At 46.2% G+C, this 20,963-nt stretch overlaps 1 pseudogene; it reads right to left on the bottom strand.

Annotated features, from left to right (window-relative positions):
* Nucleotides 1–770: 770 nt before the first annotated feature.
* LOC129481568 (ATP-binding cassette sub-family B member 10, mitochondrial-like) lies at nucleotides 771–20,861 on the bottom strand (annotated as a pseudogene).
* Nucleotides 20,862–20,963: the final 102 nt, after the last annotated feature.

Here is a 20,963-nt window from a genome sequence, read left to right on the forward strand (position 1 = left end):
CTAGCCTCATCAATGGAGAAAAAGCACTTTTTCTTGAGGCAACAGCACATTAACAGCACTGAATACAAAATATGGCAAATTCAATCGTTGTCAGCACTGCTTTAGGAATTTTGAGACGATAAATACAACTATAACCATAAATAAAAAAGGGCTTATTAATATCTTCTTTTCAGGAGAGTGATACATTCCGAAGGTTTGTTATTCTGTTAAATAGCAAGGACTTCCAAACTTAAATGTCTTAAGGCTGAAAATTAGTTATATTCCTCAGATTTTAGCCTTATTAATGAAATTCCAAAAGTATCATGATTCAATTTGTTTTGAAATTATAAATTTGTAACAGATATTTTTTCAAAATACATGCCTTCAAATAACTTATATGCAAAAATCATTCATTCTTAATAATACCTAGTAGTTCATCCCTTGCTTCCCAGAAGTACTCATACACACATGTGAATTTAAAAAATAGGTTTTCCTGTTCAAAAATTAAGCTTCTGCCCTTTTAAAAACTTGTCAGGTTTTCATGTGCCAAAATGTTGAAAACCGCACATATTCAAACACAGTTCCCATAGGAGCACGTATTCCTCAACTCTCACACCTTTGAAGACACAGGAGACGGGCAATATAAATGTTCTCTGCTTTCCAGCTGATGTTAGTTAGCTTTGCTTCATGAGATTATCGGAATAAAGGGTTAAATTTTCATTTTCCATTACTCTATCTAGTAAAATTAGACTTAAAGTAGGTAGAATACTACCAGAAGAATTACACAGTGATTGGTAAACTGGCCTAAAATAATCAGGCTTTTTATTGATACTTCCCTTTTTAAAGTTGTCATTTGACAATAGCTTCAATCTTTAACAGCAGGCAAAAGAAAATGAGGTGCCATGCTATATTAATTAAAATATTCCACAATAAAAGAAAATACAAAACCTGAAAATAACTTCAGTGCTATAGACATTTAAAAAGTTACAATTATTAGAACTCTGAATAAAAAGATCTTGAGAACAGGTACATTTCAAAGCAATATTTTACACACTTTGGAAAAAATAGGTATATTTCAAATAACTTGATATATGGTTTACGTATTTCATACAGTCTCTGAGGTTTTTTTTTTTTTTCTGCAACACTGTTTTGCATTAAAGTCTCTCATGTTGTTTACCAGGTGGGTTCCTGACTCACTGTCCCAATCTTGGATCTCAGCCACACTGGGTTTAGCTGACGGATGTCATGGCCATCAAGACTGATAGTTCCAGAAGCAGGGTCCTACAACCTCAACAGGAGCGAAAGCACTGTTGATTTGCCAGAACCACTTGGGCCAACCAGTGCCGTGATAGATCCTGATGGAATGGAAAAGCTGAAATCCTGAAGTGTGGGCGCCTCTGGGAGAGCGGGATCGCCAAAATGCACGTTCTTAAACTTCAAAGCACCCTGAAAGCTTTTCTCATTTAAGATGACCCTCCCCCCTCCTTAAAAGGCAGCTTGGGCTCTCTCTCCAGGAGCTCCCAGAGGCACCCACCGGCACCCAGTCCTTTCATCAGCTCCAAGTAGAAAGACCTCAGAACTCCAATGCTTATTCCAACCCAGAAAGCATACATTAGGAAGGAAGAGAGTTCACCCATGGTCATGTGGGCACTGCCCATCAGCAGCCCCCTTTTGTACAGGACAGAAAGCACAATCAGGTTTCCGGACAGCCTAGTTGCTCCAAAGAAGCCAGCCTGAGCCAATGCCTCTTTCTTTGCTAACTGCATCACATGGTCCACTTTGCTGGCATATTTCCCTATTTCAGTCATTTCTTTCCCCAAACCTCGAACAGTTCTTACATTTCCAATACGTTCCTCGGCTGAGTGGCTTGTGCCAGCGAATCCTGGGTGACTTTGGTCAGTTTCGGCAGATCTCGTCCATAAATTAAATCAATGATTGACACTGGAGGCACCACGCTCAAAACAAAGGTGGCCAGATTAGGTGAGACAAAACACATCATACTGATGCCTACAGAAGCCCGGCCCCGGCCCAGAGCCCATCTGAGAGGTTTTCAGTCACTCAGCGCCCCAGGAGTGCAGTGTCTGATGAGAGGCGGTTAATCAATTCCCCTGTGCGAGTCTTGTCAGAGAAAGCAACCTCCTGCTCCAGAATGGAGGAGAATAATGAAGTTCTCAGCCTCTTCACAACGCGCTGACCTGAAGTTTGCATGAGGTAGGCACGAATGGCACTGGTGGCAGCACCACACAGAAACATGCCACTGAGACCAAGGCAGAGGCGGGTCAGGTTGTCGCTGTAGTCCACAGTGGGGTTGGTATAAATGGCATCGATGATCTTCCCGAGGAAGAAAGGGGCAGACATGGAGATAACAGTGGACATCGCGAGAAATCCAACCGCAGCTGCCAGCCTCCGGCGCTCAGGGTACGCCAGCCCCAGGAGCTTCCGGGCTTCCGAGAGTCCGGGCGCCGCGGGTCGCAGCCGCCCGTCGTTCCCGGAGGCGCCGCCGGCCCGCGCCGCCAGGCCTCGTCCCCCGCCCAGGCAGAGGCGGTGGGAGCGCCCTGGGAACCCAGTGCGCGGGAGCGGAGGGGCGCCCGGCCAGGCAAGAGCCCCGCACCTGCAGCAGCCAGGAGCCCGAGCCCACGACCCCAGGAGCCGCGCGAGGCCCCCGCCGCCCCGGGAGCCGCCCAGACCCCAGTCCCGGCAGCAACTCCTCCCAGCGGCGCGCGGCTCCAATGCCCCAGAGCAGCGCCGGCCCGCGCCCCATGTCCGCGCCGGCTTCAGGGCAGTGAACGGCGAGATGGACTGGGGGCGCGACTGGCCGGGCCCACACGCAGGTTACTGGCAGGAGCCGCCCTGGCTCTGCGGGGCCCGAGACGCGGATACATCTTAAAGAACTAGAAAAGCAAGAGCAGCCCACGCCTGTAATCTCAGCACTTTGGGAGGCCGAGGCGGGTGGATCACGAGGTCAGGAGATCAAGACCATCCTGGCTAATATGGTGAAACCCCGTCTCTACTAAAAGTACAAAAAATTAGCTGGGCGTGGTGGCGGGCGCCTGTAGTCCCAGCTACTCGGAGAGGCTGAGGCAGGAGAATGGCATGAACCCGGGAGGCGGAGCTTGCAGTGAGCTGAGATTGTGCCACTGCACTCCAGCCTGGGCGACAGAGGGAGACTCTGTCTCAAAAAAAAAAAAAATCAAAGTAGACTAAGAATAGAGGCAAACCTTTTTTTTATGTTAGAGAGGAGCATCTACATAATCATACATCAAATGTCATACTTAATGACTATATATTGAATGTGTTCTTCCTAACATTGGGAACGAGGCAAGTATGTATGCCCCCGTAACTTTTATTTAACGTTGTACTGAGGTTTGAGCCATTAATAAAAAGCAACGAAAAAGAATGAAATACAAAATTTGGAAGAACAAAAACAGCCATAGAAATCTTTATGCACAGACAACACAATCACTTATATATAAAATCATAAGAAATTTATAAAACGAGACATAAACCAATATGTGAAAATAAATTATATTTCTTTTAAAATTATACTTGCTAACATTAAAACATAATAAAATGTATACAATAAAAACTACCCTGAAAACTACTAAGCATTTCTGAGAAAAATTATATACGACCTAAACCCATGTTCATAAATTAGAAGACTCAATCATGTTAAGATGCCAATTTTCAATTTGGTTATTAGATTAAATTTCAATCAAAATCCCATCTGCTATTTGGAAAAAACTGATAGATTGTTTTTTAAAATTTATATAGAAATGCATAAGACTTATAATAGAAAGATAAAAACCATAAAGAAGCATGAATTGGGAGAAATTATTATTCCTGGTTGAATACTTGTCAAAAGCTATCCTGAACAAGACAAAGTAACATTGGTGTAAGGGAAAATGAATACACTAGTAGAGAAGAATAGAAATGTACAAATACATATTTGATCATTCAGTGTAAACAAAGGCACCAAGGCAATTCAAATTGGAAAGAAAAATCTTTCTAATAAATGATGGAACCACTTCATAAGTCAAAAAAAAAAGAAAAACCTTAAGCCCTACATCATAACACATAAATTAATTTCAGGTATATAATAGATTTAGGTGTATAGTCTAAAGCTATGAAGATTCTGATATAAAGCACGGGAGAAAATCTGCCCCATCTTTAAGAAAAAAATGTTTCTTAGGACATAGAGAACAAAAATTTATATTAACAAGATTTCTCTATAAATGAAAAGGAATTATAAATATTAAGAAAATAAAAGGGCAAGCTACAAACTAGAATAAGATATTCAAAAATATATACCTGAAAAAGAGCTTGACTACATAAAGAAATCCTACACATCAATAAGAAAAAGATATCCTAATGTCTAACTTGAACAGATGCTTCAAAAAAAAGATATACAAATGGCCAAGATGCACATGAAAATACACCTTACATCTTTAATTGTGTGTAAATACAAATTAAAACCACAAAGAGTTACTAATTGTGGAATGCACAAAAATGACAACACTAAGTGTTGATGAACATATAGTGAACAACTCAACCTCTCATAATTTGCTGACGGAAGACTACAATGAAATGCACACTTTTGAAAACTAATCCAGTTTCTTACAAAGTTAAACTTAAAAATATTTCATCATTTATCAATTACACTCCTAGGCGTTTACACAAGATAATTGAATGGCCACAAAAGGCTTTTACATACCTGTTTATAGCAGTATTACTGAAAGTAGCTGAAACTTTGAAAAAAGTCAAATATTCATCCAAAAATCCCAGATTTTAAAAAAATGTGTATATCTACACAATGGAATACTACTTAGCAACGAAAACAATGAACTACACAATGGAATTTAACAATGAAAATAATGAGATACCAATACATGCAACATGAAAGGATCTCAAGAATATATATTAAACAATAATAGTGAGACACAAAACATACGAAGTCCAAGAACAAACAAAATTAATACATGGATATAGACTTCAGAAAGCACGCTGCCTATTGGAGCTGGGAAATGACTGAAAGTGGACAAAGGGAACTTTCTAGCAAGTAGAAATATTGTATATCCTGATTTAGGTTTTGGCTACATGAATTTATATATATTTGTCATTGAATTATATATCTAAAATCTATGCATTTATATAAAATTTCCCTCAATACATAATACATAAAAAAACTAAAATTGAAAACTCAGTACTAGACTGAATGACCAAGAAAATCATAACATTTAAGGTATAGGTCATGCCAGCATCAGAGATCTAGAAGTAGCAGAACTGATGTTATCAGAGTTAAGGCATTTTGAAATACCATGAAATTTGACACCTATATCATGAGAAACCATCCTGCTTTCTATTTCTTATGTCCTGGCAGTAACTTTTTTGGTTGCATTAATCAAGGATTTGATTCTACATATTAATTTAATATTATTAGAGAACATCGCCAATTTTGCTTCTCATTCACATTTCCATTTAGAACTTCACTATTTTTTCACAGTAAGAAAGTACAATGCTTCTTATAAAATAGGCATTAGGACTAATTTTCCATATCTCCATAATGTCAGGAAAAGATGACTAATTTTATATGCATGTTTGAATGTAGATTGCCATGGTTGTAATGGCTAGTGGGAAAGTACACATTTTACAGATATTTTAAGGTAGATTAAACAAAATTTCAGTGCTTAGATATGACTATTCTCTTAAGAGCTGAAAAGCCAATGAAATTTGAAGTTGTACCTGTTCTTTGGTTTCATTCCATGGTTACTAGGAGCTAGTTAGAAAAGCATGTTAAAACTCACCTGTACAGAAGATAAAGTCTATCAACATCTATTAGCTATTGTCTTTATCAAATTTTACCGTGACATTTTCCAAAATTTAGACTATAAAGTTTGAAAACAGGATTAAAAAATTTAAATAAGTCTGGGCACGGTGGCTCACGCTTGTAATCCCAGCACTTTGGGAGGCTGAAGTGGGCGGTTCACGAGGTCAAGAGATCAAGACCATCCTGGCTAACACGGTGAAACCTCGTCTCTACTAAAAATACAAAAAAATTAGGCGTAGTGGTGGGCGCCTGTAGTCCCAGGTACTCGGGAGGCTGAGGCAGGAGAATGGCGTGAACCCGGGAGGCGGAGCTGGCAGTGAGCTGAGATCGCGCCACTGCACTCCAGCCTGGGCGACAGAGCGAGACTCCTGAAAAAAAAAAAAAAAATTGAAATGAGTATCTTTAAAAAATAGTAACAGAGATGCTTCAATTTAATTACCATCAATTGGTATATGCAATGAGATTGCTATTTAATACATTTATTCACATTTCCAGGCAACATAAAATAGTTAACATCTTAGGGAATAGAAAAAAATCAAATGTGACTTGAAAGTGCCGAATTCTCATTTTAACCATCATATGTTCAGTCTAGAAACTAAACTCCTATTTTTTAAACAAATGTTGAAAACATGTCTACTGACAGTATAAATTTGAGGGTTAGATTTCACATATTTTTTTAAAAGTGAAAATAAGCAATTGAAATATTTCAGTTGTTTTTTTAAAATGAATTTAATTTCTAGTGTGATTGGATGAGAGAGTACTTGCTTGTTTTTGCCCTTCTTGGTTGAAACGTACAGTATCTTTTAAAAATCAAAACAATGGAACTCATGGAAATAGAGAATGGAAGGATAGTTACTAGAGGCCAGGAAGGGTGGTTTGGGGAGGGGGAAGAGGAGAGGAAGTGGAAATGGTTAATGGGTACAAAAAAAAAAAAAATTAGAATGAATAAGACAGACCAGACACAGTGGCTCACGCTTGTAATCCCAGCACTTTTGGGAGGCTGAGGCGGGCGGATCACGAGGTCAGGAGATGGCGACCATCCTGGCTAACACGGTGAAACATTGTCTCTACTAAACATACAAAAAAAAAAAAAAAAAAAAAATTAGCCTGGGAACTGTATTCCCAGCTACCTGGGAGGCTGAGGCAGGAGAATGGCATGAACCCGGGAGGAGGAGCTGGCAGTGAGCCGAGATCGCGCCACTACACTCCAGCCTGGGCGACAGAGTGAGACTCCTTCTCAAAAAAAAAAAAAAAAATTCAAATGAGGATCTTTTAAAAATAGTAAGAGATGCTTCAATTTAATTACCATCAATTGGTATATGCAATGAGATTGCTATTTAATACATTTATTCACATTTCCAGGTAAAATAAAAGTTAACATCTTAGAGAATTAAAAAAATCAAATGTGACTTGAAAGTGCCGAATTCTAATTTTAACCATCATATGTTAGGTCTAGAAACTAAACTCCTATTTTTTAAACAAATGTTGAAAATATGTCTATCAACAGTATAAATTTGAGGGTTAGATTTCACATATATATTTTAAAAGTGAAAATAAGCAATAGAAATATTTCAGTTATTAAAAATGAATTTAATCTCTAGTGTAATTGGATGAGGGAGTACTTGCTTATTTTTGCCTTTCTTGGTTGAAATGTTCAGTATCTTTTAAAAATCAAAACAATGGAACTCATGGAAATAGAGAACGGAAGGATAGTTACTAGAGGCCAGGAAGGGTAGTTTGGGGAGGAGGAAGAGGAGAGGAAGTGGAAATGGTTAACGGGTTCAAAAAAAAAAAAAAAACTAGAAAGAATGAATAAGACAGGCCAGGCGTGGTGGCTCACACCTGTAATCCCAACACTTTGGGAGGCTGAGGCGGGCAGATCACAAGGTCAGGAGATTGAGACCATCCTGGCTAACAGGGTGAAACTCCGTCTCCACTAAAAATACAAAAATAAATTAGCTGGGTGTGGTGGCAGGCCCCTGTAGTCCCAACTACTTGGGAGGCTGAGGCAGGAAAATGGCATGAACCCGGGAGGCGGAGCTTGCAATGAGCCGAGATCACGCCACCGCACTCCAGCCTGGGCGACAGAGTGAGACTGTGTCTCAAAAAAAAAAAATGAATAAGACCTATTATAGCATTTGATAGCTGAGCAGTGGGACTAGAGTCAATCGTTCAATTGTATATTTTAAAATAACTAAGAGTTTAATTGGATTGTTTGTAACACAAAGGATAAATGCTTGAGGGGATGTAGACCCAATTTTCCATGATGTGATTATTACCTATTGCATGCTTGTGCCAAAATATCCCATATACCCCATAAATATATACACCTATTGTGTACCCACAGAAACTAAATATAGGAAAGGAAGAAATTTTCAATGTCTTTATTTGTTCTGAAAAAGCTAAAATGTATTGTTCTGATTACAGAACTATTCATACTATAACTGTTTATAGAATAATTGGTTATAGCACCTCTTTTTTTCCTACTTGATCATAGAACATTGGTACCAATTCTCTGGTCAAACCATGAAGGGATTGGAAAGCCACAGAGTAAGTGCATAAATAAACCTTCTAGGCCAGACTCGGTGGCTCACGCCTGTGATCCCAGCACTTTGGGAGGCCGAGGCAGGCGGATCACGAAGTCAGGAGATGGAGACAATCCTGACTAACACAGGGAAACCCAGTCTCTACTAAAAATACAAAAAAAAAAGAGACATAGTGGAAAAGCTTGGTATAAGATTTGTAAAATATGTTTGTAATAATGCTAATGGAAGAGGTGAGAGTTGGGTGGGGTGGGGTGTAGATGGGAACATGGTTTGGGCATTGGGGAAAGGGAATTCATGCTGTAAATAAAATAGTGAGGCATGTTATATAAAGTGTTTTATGTCTCAACTGAAATGTTATAGAGATAAATTTAGAAGAGATCATGATCGGTTTTGAATCTGATTTCTAATTTTAAAATGTTATGAGCTTTGTTGCTTTCCCATTTCATACACATTTCTTTATGGGTTTCACTTAGACTCCAGGAAATTGCAGATGCCAGTTACCTTTTAACAAAATTAAATTCACATATATGTATAATTTGCATGTATGTATTCATGGAATTTTTTATTCTATACATGATATGTTATTTTCAAATGGTTTATCAATGACATAATGTATACTTTTTCTATACTTTCAGTTTTCTGGTTTGGATTTTTTCTGGCAACACTAATTTTCACCTACCTATACTCATTGATAGTATAAAATTGTACAAGTGCATATTTTACCATGATTACATTTGAATCGATGACTGGAGGTACATCTATGATGATTAATACTTTCTAAACACATATTTACTTCTCATATATCTGTGTAAATGATTGTGAGAGGAAGGGGAAAATAGAGATGTATCACTATGTATACTGTCTTAAAGCACATTCAGTTGCTCTCATGTTTGGAGAATTTTGAATGTGATGAATGTTTCTCTTTCAGCGCTAACAGGTTGTATGTGTGAGCCAGATTTTATTGCAAGTGTTTGAAAGGCTATTGCAAATATGGGATATTGCCAGACAGTTAGTAAAAAGCAAATTGAGTCTATTGAGAAATTAATTTACCAGCTGAAAGAAGTACATTTACCTTAGAGTCATCAGATATTCTACCCACCAGACCCATCTCCAAGATAGCATCCCTAATGAGCTTCCTAAACCAACTAAACATAGGCAGGAAGCATCAGTCATCAAAACTGACTATTTTCAGCCAATCAGCTGACTGCACAAACTACATGGCATTGAGGAAAGGAAGAACATTCTGAAAGTTTTTTTTTTTCATTCTGCCCTCACTTTGTTGGTTTCTCAATTTTACGGATGCAGTGTCATGGGCAGAATCCTGTAAATGAGCATAGTTCGTTCAAGTATATAAAGCGCTTTCATGTATTATTATTCAGTGGAATAAAATGAATGTTAACAGGCTTACGTGATTTTCCTAAAGGCACACAATTAATGTATGGCTGGAATTCAAGATCGTGTCTTTTCCTCTGTTCTGATTGTTCTATAAATAGGGGTGTAGTGATTGATGTTCTACCCACCATGACAGGGAATAGGTTGAAAACTTAAAACCCTGTTCGTTTTATAATTACGTAGACTCAAATGACAGGGTCAAGGCAGGGAGGGGAGCCAGTCATTTTTACTCCCATATGGGTTTGCTCCTCAAAGACAGGATTGGGGTAGCAATGTGAGTTCCTACAGGTTATAATGATCTTAATGATAGAGTTAACTAACCACAACTGAATATGTATAATGTGCTAGCACTTTTCATGTATGTGGTGAAAATGAAGAGATTTGTTACAGTACTTGGCAGGAGTGTGTCTAGTATGACTGATATTCATGTGTCACTTATAAAAGCTGGCTTCATTATCAATCTATAGATTCGTTTCATTTGTTTATGTTCGCTTAAGGGCGCACACATGGAACCCCTTTGGTGTTATTAAAGGTCTGTCGGGAGGGCTCCTCTTTGGTGGAAGCTATGTCTATTTCTTAAAAGTGATTTAAGAGTAAGATGTGAAATAGCACTGGCCCCCGAGGATGGAGCCAACAGAGCACAGAGCATAGGGGAGTTATTTGATGCTATCTCTGAGAGACTGGAGAGAGGAATATAAAGAGCTTACTCCTTAAGAAAGAATAGGGGAGGACTTCTTTACCTGATATCTCAGATCATGAAGCTACAGTTCTCTCCCTGCTTTAGGGAAAAATAATAATAACAGACTTTTTGCAAAAATCAGTTACTAAACATATTCCTTTATTCTAGATTTATAATGAAGCATTTTTGTACATATTCATTAAAAAGAGTAATTAGAACATTTTTCTCTGGTTTATAGTAACTAGGATGGCAACACAGATATATCTTGGAAGTATTTCTTGGTATGATTCTTCAACATAAAATTCTTCTTAAAAACTTCTTAGGAAGTCTCCAGGTACTCAAGAATAAGGCCATTTTAAATTATTTCTTATTGACCATAAGAAAAATAATTAGGCAAGACCACAAAACTAAATGTTTAGACTGTTTCTCCTGTTTCCTGATTTTCAGGTTTTTATCCTAATTTTATTTTGCTGTATAGTCATACATTTCATCTTTGAAATAAAGTACACAATAATTGCTTTTCTGAGAAGGAGTCTCGCTCCGTCACCCAGGCTGGAGTGCAGTGGCCCGATCTCGGCTCACTGCAAGCTCCGCCTCCCAGGTTCACGACATTCTCCTGCCTCAGCCTCCCCAGTAGCTGGGACTACAGGCGCCTGCCACCATGCCCTGCTAATTTTTTCTATTTTTATTTTTTTAGTAGAGACGGGGTTTCACCGTGTTAGCCAGGATGGCCTCGATCTCCTGACCTTGTGATTTTCAAAGCTGTTCGAGGGCATTTATCAGGCTTTTAACTCTAGGTACTCTTTCCCACAGTGTGAAGGCCAAGAGAAGGGATCCTGGGCTCTCTTCCCTGGCCCCAGGATGGGAATTGAGGGGGAAAATGTCACCTACTCTTATCCCACAAAAGAAAACTTATTCATCAGTTGCCAAGCTAAGGAGCTTCAGAGTCCACAAATAGGGAAATTGCTAAGAGCTTATCAGTAGTGTCCACCCTCCATCCCCACCTGGGGTCACATGGAGAATGATGGTGGGGGCACCGATCTTGTCCTACTTCAGGTGAAAAGCAGTGGTGTGGGGCGGTTTCATTGTGAAGGGCTCCTTTGTGGAAATTCCTTCTAATTCCAGGAAAAACATGCACTCCAAAGCCATTATCTCTTTTACTTCTTACTAGGGGACTTCCAGGAAAGAGATAGAGAGAGAGAGAGAGAGGAAAAAGAAGAGGGCAAAACAGCTGCAGTGAATTTAGTCACCTCTCCAATTGCTTTTCTTGTTGCAGAGTATTTCACATCCCAGGATTTTCCTTCTTGTCCTCTGGACTGTTGATACACCCAAGATCTTAATATGCTTTCAATCACAGGTTAAAGACATCAAGCGCCAGGTCGCTTGGGCCTAGGAGTTCCAGACTGGCCTGGACAACATGGTGAAACCCAGTCACATTTTTTTTTTTTTTTTTTAGGGGGAGATTTGCTCTTGTTGCCCAGGCTGGAGTGCAGTGGCGAGGTCTTGGCTCACGGGACCTCTGTCTCCCGGGTTTGGGTGGTTCTCCTGCCACAGCCTCCCGAGTGGCTGGGATTGCAGTGTGAGCCACCATGCCCGACTAATTCCCTAATTGTGCAACTGCAAGGTCACTAAACAAATAAACTCAAGTCACAAAACATATTTTTCCTTAAATAGTAAAAAATAATATAATGTATGTTTCAATTAAATACCTATCTTTGTTTCTCACTTCTATAATATGCTTCCCCCTGCACAGATCTGCCCCCTCGCCCCACATAATGCTTGAAAGATAACTCTTGGTTCAGCACTCAATCCGTTAAATGTCAATCAGACTGGGCCGGTGCACCTAAATAATTAATAAATGTCCTCGTAAACCCCATGAGTCTATCTAATTCCTTAAAAATCCCACTACAGGATTGCAGGTGTGAGCCACCGCACCCGGTCCAATTTATTAGAGAGGAATAGATCGGCCTGGCATGGTGGCTCACGCTTGTGATCCAAGGACTTTGGATGGCGGAGCACTGGGGATCATTTGAGCCTAGGAGATCCAGACAGGCCGGGGCAACATGGTGAAACTCGGTCTCTCTTTTTTTTTTTTTTTTGAGGCGGAGTTTCGCTCTTGTTGCCCAGGCTGGAGTGCAGTGGCGCAGTCTCGGCTCCCCGCCGCCTCTGCCTCTTGGGTTTGGGTGGTTCTTCTGCCTCAACCTCCCTAGTGGCTGGGATTGCAGGTGTGAGCCACCATGCCTGGCTAATTTTTTTTCTTTTGTTTTGTTTTGGTACACACAGGGTTTCTCCCTGTTGGTCAGGCTGGTCTCAAACTCAGGACCTCAGGTTATCCTCCCGCCTTGGCTTCCGGGGGTGCTGGGATTGCAGGCGTGAGCCAGCGCGCAAAGCCCAATTCATTAATCAGAAAGGAATAGATCGGCCTGGCGTGGTGGCTCACGCTTGTGATCCCAGGACGTCGGACGGCCGAGCAAGGGGATCACTTGAGCCTAGGAGTTCCACACAGGCCTGGGAAACATGGTGAAACCCGGTCTCTCTCTCTTTTTTTTTTTTGGTACAGACAGGGTTTCTCCATGTTCATCAGGCTGGTCTCAAACTCCCAATCTCAGGTTATCCGCCCGCCTCCTCAGCCTCCGGGGGTGCTGGAACTGCAGACGTGAGCCAGCGCGCCTACCCAGTTTATTAATCAGAAAGGAATAGATCGGCCTGGAATGGTGGCTCACGCCTGTGATCCCAGGAATTTCGACGGCCGAGCACGGCGGATCGCTTTAGCCTGGGAATTCCATACTTGCCCGGGCGACATGGGGAAACCCGGTCACTTTTTGTTTGTTTTGAGGCGGAGATTCGCTCTTGTTGCCCAGGCTGGAGTGCAGTGGTGAGGTCTTGGCTCAACAGGCCTCCGCCTCCCGGGTTTGGGTGGTTTTCCTGCCACTGCCTCCCGAGTGGCTGGGATTGCACGCGTGAGCCACCACGCTCAGCTCATTTTGTTTTTTGTTTGTTTTTGTTGTTGGAGATGGGGTTTCTCCATATTCATAAGGCTGGTCTCAAACTCCCGACCTCAGGTTATCCACCCGCCTCCGCGTCCGGAGGTGCTGGGATTGCAGGCGTGAGCCAGCACCCAAGGCCCAATTTATAAATCAGAAAGGAATAGCGTGGGGGATCCCTTGAGCCTAGGAGTTCCAGACAGGCCAGGGCAACATGGTGAAACCCTGTCTTTCTCTTTTTTTTTTTTTTTTTTGAGGCAGTTTAACTCTTGTTGCCTGGTGGGAATGCAGTGGCATGGTCTCAGCTCCCAGCGGCCTCCACCTCTTGGGTTTGGGTCGTTCTCCTGCCTCAGCCTCCGGAGCGGCTGGGATTGCAGGCGTGAGCCACCATTCCCAGCTGTTTTTTTTTTTTTTTGGTACAGACGGGGTTTCTCCATGTCAGGCTGGTCTCAAACTCCCGACCTCAGGTGATCCGCCTGCCTCGGCCTCCCAGGGTGCTGGGATTGAGCCACCGCGCCCGGCCCAATTGGTTAATCAGAAAGGAATAGATGGGCCTGGCGTGGCAGCTCACGCTTGTGATCCCAGGACTTTGGATGGCGGAGCGCTGGGGATCACTTGAGCCTAGGAGTTCCAGACGGGCCTGGGCAACATGGTGAAACCCGGTTTCGCTTTTTTGTTGTTGTTGTTGTTTTGAGGCGGAGTTTCGCTCTTGTTGCGGAGGCTGGAGTGCAGTGGCGCGGTCTCAGCTCCCTGCAGCCTCCGCCTCCGGGGTTTGGGTGGTTCTCCTGCCTCAGCCTACCAAGTGGCTGAGATTGCAGGCATGAGCCGTCATGCCCGGCTAATTTTGTTTTTTTTTATACAGACGGGGTTTCTCCCTTCGTCAGGGTAGTCTCAAACTCCTGACCTCAGGTTATCCGCCTGCTTCGGCCTCCCGGGGTGCTGGGATTGCAGGCGTGAGCCACCATGCCCAGCTTTTTATTTTTTTTGTTTTTTGGTAGAGACGGGGTTTCTCCATGTTGGTCAGGCTGGTCTGAAACTCCCGAACTCAGGTGATCCGCCCGCCTCGGCCTCCCAGGGTGCTGGGATTGCAGAAGTGAGCCACCGCGCCGGGCCCAATTTATTAATCAGAAAGGAACAGATGGGCCTGGCGTGGCGGCTCACCCTTGTGATCCCAGGACTTCGGGTGGCCGAGCACGGTGGATCGCTTGAGCCTGTGAGTTCCAGGCCGGCCTGGGCAACATGGTGAAACCCAGTCTCTCTGTTTTTTTTTTTTTTTGAGAGGGAGTTTCGCTCTTGTTGCCCAAGCCAGAGTGCAGTGGCAGGGTCTTGGCTCCCCACAGCCTCGGCCTCCCAGGTTTGGGTGGTTCTCCTGCCTCAGCCTCCCAAGTGGCTGGGATTGCAGGCGTGAGCCACCATGTCTTGCTAATTTTGTATTTTGTATTTTTTTTTTTTTTTTTTTTTGGTAGAGATGGAGTTTCTCCATGTTGGTCAGGCTAGCCTCAATCTGACCTCAGGTTATCTGCTCGCCTCGGCCTCCTGGGGTGCTAGGATAGCAGGCGTGAACCTCCGCGCCTGGCCCAATTTTTAATCAGACAGGAATAGATCGGCCTGGCGTCACGGCTCACACTTTTGATCCCAGGACTTTGGACGGATGAGCGCGGCGAATCGCTTGAGCCTAGGAGATCCAGACCCGCCTGGGCAACATGGTGAAACCTGGTTTTTTTTTTTTTTCTGTTTTGTTTTTGATGCGGAGTTTCCCTCTTCTTGCCCAGGCTGGAGTGCAGTGGCGCGGTCTCGGCTCCCCGTGCCTCCGCCTCCCGGGTTTGGGTGATTCTCCTGCTTCAGCCTCCTGAGTGGCTGGGATTGCGGGCATGAGCCACCATGCCCAGCTACTTATTTATTTATTTATTTATTTTGGTTGAGATGGGGTTTCTGCATGTTGGCCGGGCTGGTCTCCAGCTCCTCACCTGGAGTGATCCGCCGGCCTCAGCCTCCAGGGCTGCTGCGATTGCAGGCCTGAGTCACTGCGCCTGGCCTGAAACCCAGTCCCTTAACGGAAAAACAAAACAAAAACCACAAAGATTAGCCAGGCCTGGTGGGCCCCGCAGGTAGTCCCAGCTGCTCTGAAGGCTGATGGAGGAGGATTGCTTGAGCCCGCGGGGCGGGGGGGCGGGGTGGAGGTGGCAGTGAGCCCTGATGGCGCTGCTGCAGTCCAAACTGGGCAATAGAGCAGGACTGTGTCTCAGGAAAAGGGAAAGGAAAGAAAAATAAAAAGAAAGTGTATAAAATTGCTAAATCCAGGAACAGCTTCACAATATATTGAGAAAAATAGAGGCAAAGGTTAGCAGGCACCGATGTTCACTTAGTGGAACTGCAGATGTCCCCAGGCAGGAGGCTGCTACTTTTCGAAAAGAAATCTATTATTGACCAAAAAAAAAGTTGGTCTGTTACAATATACAAATAGCTAAACTTTATACAGCCACGACCCTCTTGTAGCACTGCTCTAACCCTTTTCCTGCTCTTAAATAGCTACTATTGTTACCTCCATCGTAGAGAAAACATGTGGGAGGTTGTTGTGGAAGGACCCCTGAAACTGACTAGGAAATTGACTTGAAAGTTGGCTGGGCGCGGTGGCTCACGCTTGTAATCCCAGCACTTTGGGAGGCCGAGGCGGGCAGATCACGAGGTCAGGAAATCGAGACCACGGTGAAACCCTGTCTCTACTAAAAATACAAAAAAAAATTAGCTGGGCGTGGTGGCGGGCGCCTGTAGTCCCAGCTACTCCGAGAGGCTGAGGCAGGAGAATGGCGAACCCAGGAGGCGGAGCTTGCAGTGAGCCAAGATCGCGCCACTGCACTCCAGCCTGGGCAACAGAGCGAGACTCCATCTCAAAAAAAAAAAAAAAAAAAGGAAAGAAAGTTGAGGACTTAAAGGTTCTTCCTGCCCTGCTCCTTACATTGCCACATTTTAGTTAACATACCTCTTAAAATACTGGTCCTTTCTATATTCGGAGGGACTCCTCTTGCGGTTTGAAGTTTTTTCTTACACTAAGCATTTGGTCAGAAGATCATCTGCGTTTTATGTCAGTTTAAGTTTAGACATTGTAAACTGGGCGCGGTGGCTCACGCCTGTAATCCCAGCACTTTGGGAGGCTGAGGCGGGCGGATCACGGGGTCAGGAGATCGAGACCACAGTGAAACCCCGTCTCTACTAAAAATACAAAAAGTTGGCCAGGCACGGTGGCGGGCGCCTGTAGTCCCAGCTACTCTGTAGGCTGAGGCAGGAGAATGGCGTGAACCCGGGAGGCGGAGCTTGCAGTGAGCCAAGAGCGCGCCACTGCACTCCAGCCTGGGCGACAGAGCGAGACTCCGTCTCAAAAAAAAAAAAAAAAAAGTTTAGACATTGTTCAGTAACGAATGTAAATATGAGCAAACAGTTATCTGATTAAATAGAAAACCTAGAAGAAAAATCACCTATGAGAAAGTCAAGAAACTGTGAACTCTGGATTTGTGGCTATTTTCAGAATATTAATTTTTTGGTATTTAATGGCATTGTGAATATATTTATTTTTGAAAATTCCTTGTCTTCTACAGATACATATAAGGTAATTAAAAAATGATATGATGTATAGGTTTTACTTCAAAATAATTCAGAGGAAGAAGGAATGTATATAAATCAAGTGGGAATACAAATGGAACAAAACAGGATGTGGCCAGGTGTGGTGGCTCATGCCTGTAATCCCAGCACTTTGGGAGACCGAGGTAGGTGGATCACCTGAGGTCAGGAGTTCAAGACCAGCCTGGCCAACGTGGTGAAACACCATCTCTACTAAAAATACAACAGTTAGCCAGATGTGGTGCCGGGTGCCTGTAATCCCAGCTACTCGGGAGGCTGAGGCAGGAGAATCACTTGAACCCGGGGGGCAGAAGTTGCAGTGAGCCAAGATCATGCCACTGCACTCCAGCCTGGGCAACCACAGCGAAATCCTACCTTTAAAAACAAAGAAACAACCTTCCTTCCTTCCTTCCTTCCTTCCTTCCTTCTTTCTTTCTTTCTTTCTTTCTTTCTTTCTTTCTTCTTTCCCTCTCTGGCCCAGGCTACAATCTACTCGGCTTGCTGCTGCCCGCGCCGCAAACTGCCTGGGTCTGCCGGCGCGCGCCACCGCTGCCTGCCTTTTCTCCTTTGGATGCAGGCACGCGTTCGCCATCTTGGCCACGCTGGTCGCCAGCTCCTGACGCCGAGTGCTCTGCCCGCCTTAGCCTCCCGAGGTACTGCGACTACAGACGGAGTCTCGCTCACCCAGTGCTCGGTGTTGCCCGGGCTGGAGTGCGGTGGCGTGGTCTGGCCTCGCGGCAGCCTCTACCCCCCGGCCGCCTGCCTTGGTCTGCCAGGGTGCTGGGATTGCAGCCCCTGCCCGGCCGCCGCCCCATCTGGAAGGTGGGGAGCGCCTCTGCCCGGCCGCCCCGTCTGGGAGGTGAGGAGCACCTCTGCCTGGCCGCCCCGTCTGGGAAGTGAGGAGCGCCTCTGCCCGGCCACCCACCGTCTGGGAAGTGAGGAGCGCCTCTGCCCGGCCGCCCCGTCTGGGAAGTGAGGAGCGCCTCTGCCCGGCCACCCACCGTCTGGGAAGTGAGGAGCGCCTCTGCCCGGCCACCCACCGTCTGGGAAGTGAGGAGCGCCTCTGCCCGGCCACCCCGTCTGGGAAGTGAGGAGCGCCTCTGCCCGGCCGCCCCATCTGGGAAGTGAGGAGCGCCTCTGCCCGGCCACCCACCGTCTGGGAAGTGAGGAGCGCCTCTGCCCGGCCTCCCATCGTCTGGGAGGTGAGGAGCGCCTCTGCCCGGCCGCCCCGTCCGGGAGGAAGTGAGAAGCGCCTCTGCCCGGCCGCCCCGTCCGGGAAGAAGTGAGGAGCGCCTCTGCCCGGCCGCCCCCGTCCGGGAAGAAGTGAGGAGCGCCTCTACCCGGCCGCCCCATCTGGGAAGTGAGGAGCGCCTCTGCCCGGCCGCCCCGTCCGGGAAGAAGTGAGGAGCGCCTCTGCCCGGGCGCCCCATCCGGGAAGAAGTGAGGAGCGCCTCTGCCCGGCCGCTCCATCCGGGAAGAAGTGAGGAGCGCCTCTGCCCGGCCACCCATCGTCTGGGAAGTGAGGAGCGCCTCTGCCCGGCCACCCACCGTCTGGGAAGTGAGGAGCCCCTCTGCCCGGCCGCCCCGTCTGGGAAGTGAGGAGCGCCTCTGCCCGGCCGCCCCGTCTGGGAAGTGAGGAGCGCCTCTGCCCGGCCGCCCCGTCTGGGAAGTGAGCAGCGCCTCTGCCCGGCCGCCCCGTCCGGGAAGAAGTGAGGAGCGCCTCTGCCCGGCCGCCCCGTCCGGGAAGAAGTGAGGAGCGCCTCTGCCCGGCCGCCCCGTCCGGGAAGAAGTGAGGAGCGCCTCTGCCCGGCCGCCCCGTCCGGGAAGAAGTGAGGAGCGCCTCTGCCCGGCCGCCCCGTCCGGGAAGAAGTGAGGAGCGCCTCTGCCCGGCCGCCCCGTCCGGGAAGAAGTGAGGAGCGCCTCTGCCCGGCCGCCCCGTCCGGGAAGAAGTGAGGAGCGCCTCTGCCCGGCCGCCCCGTCCGGGAAGAAGTGAGGAGCGCCTCTGCCCGGCCGCCCCGTCCGGGAAGAAGTGAGGAGCGCCTCTGCCCGGCCGCCCCGTCCGGGAAGAAGTGAGGAGCGCCTCTGCCCGGCCGCCCCGTCCGGGAAGAAGTGAGGAGCGCCTCTGCCCGGCCGCCCCGTCCGGGAAGAAGTGAGGAGCGCCTCTGCCCGGCCGCCCCGTCCGGGAAGAAGTGAGGAGCGCCTCTGCCCGGCCGCCCCGTCCGGGAAGAAGTGAGGAGCGCCTCTGCCCGGGCGCCCCGTCCGGGAAGAAGTGAGGAGCGCCTCTGCCCGGGCGCCCCGTCCGGGAAGAAGTGAGGAGCGCCTCTGCCCGGCCGCCCCGTCCGGGAAGAAGTGAGGAGCGCCTCTGCCCGGCCGCCCCGTCCGGGAAGAAGTGAGGAGCGCCTCTGCCCGGCCGCCCCGTCCGGGAAGAAGTGAGGAGCGCCTCTGCCCGGCCACCCACCGTCTGGGAAGTGAGGAGCGCCTCTGCCCGGCCACCCACCGTCTGGGAAGTGAGGAGCGCCTCTGCCCGGCCACCCACCGTCTGGGAAGTGAGGAGCGCCTCTGCCCGGCCACCCACCGTCTGGGAAGTGAGGAGCGCCTCTGCCCGGCCACCCACCGTCTGGGAAGTGAGGAGCGCCTCTGCCCGGCCACCACCGTCTGGGAAGTGAGGAGCGCCTCTGCCCGGCCACCCATCGTCTGGGAAGTGGGGAGCACCTCTGCCCGACCACCCATCGTCTGGGAAGTGAGGAGCGCCTCTGCCCGGCCACCTATCGTCTGGGAAGAAGTGAGGAGCGTCTCTGCCTGGCCGCCCCGTCTGGGAAGTGAGGAGCCCCTCTGCCCGGCTGCCCCGTGTCTAGGTAGAAGTGAGGAGCTCCTCTGCCTGGCCGCTCCGTCAGGGAGGTCTACCACGGAGGCCAGAAGCAATGTGGGGGCTGGACGTGGTGGCTCACGCCTGTGGTCCCGGCACTCTGGGGGGCGAGGCGGGTTGATCACTTCGGGCTAGGAGTTCGAGACCAGTCTGGCCAACTTGGCGAAACATGAAGTATACAACAGACAAACCAACCAACCAACTCAATGACAACAAAACAGGTCTACCCTGGAGTCATACTCTAATTTTTTCTATTTTCCTCCCTTTCTGATCCTTTATCCCACTTTCTTTTTCTTCCTCTTCCTTCTCCCTCTTCTTTGTCAAATAGAGGATTGAGTTATTATCACTGATCCATATAAAGTCCCTCTCTCATTTATTTTAACTCCCGCCCCCATTTCTATTCCCCGACTTCCCATGTGCAACCTTCCTAATATGTTTGATACGCATCTTTTTGTTTGTATGTATTTTTAGAAAATGTTTATTGTTTTTGTATGCAAAAAAATTAATAAAAAAAAAATACAAAAAAAAAAAAAAAAAGAAGGTACTTTGTAATCTCCCCCACCCTTATGAAGGTTCTTTGTAATTCTCCCCACCCTTGAGAACTTACTTTGTGAGATCCACCCCTGCCCGCAAAACATTGCTCTTAACTTCACTGCCTATCCCAAAACCTATAAGAACTAATGATAATCCACCACCCTTTGCTGACTCTCTTTTCGGACTCAGCCCACCTGCACCCAGGTGATTAAAAGCTTTTCTCGCTCAAAAAAAAAAAAAAAAAAAAAAAAAAAAAAAAAAAAAAAAAAAAACAAAGAAACAAAAAACAACAAAAACAAAAAAACTGTCCATGCCATGATTGAAAAATTGTTGATCATGTGTATATGTAGGGCAATTATATTATTTTTCTCAACTTTTTTTACGTCGTACTTTTTATTGAACACACGCACACGTCCCTTGATAACTGGGGCTGCTTCTCCATTCTTGCAGTAGCCCTTCTGATTTTCACTTCATCTTCATTCTTGGAGATTCTGGATTTTTTTTTTTTTTTGGCAAGTTCAAGTATGTCTTTGCAAGGACTATC

The sequence above is a fragment of the Symphalangus syndactylus genome, chromosome 5 (assembly GCF_028878055.3).
Source record: "Symphalangus syndactylus isolate Jambi chromosome 5, NHGRI_mSymSyn1-v2.1_pri, whole genome shotgun sequence".
Lineage (NCBI taxonomy): Eukaryota > Metazoa > Chordata > Mammalia > Primates > Hylobatidae > Symphalangus > Symphalangus syndactylus.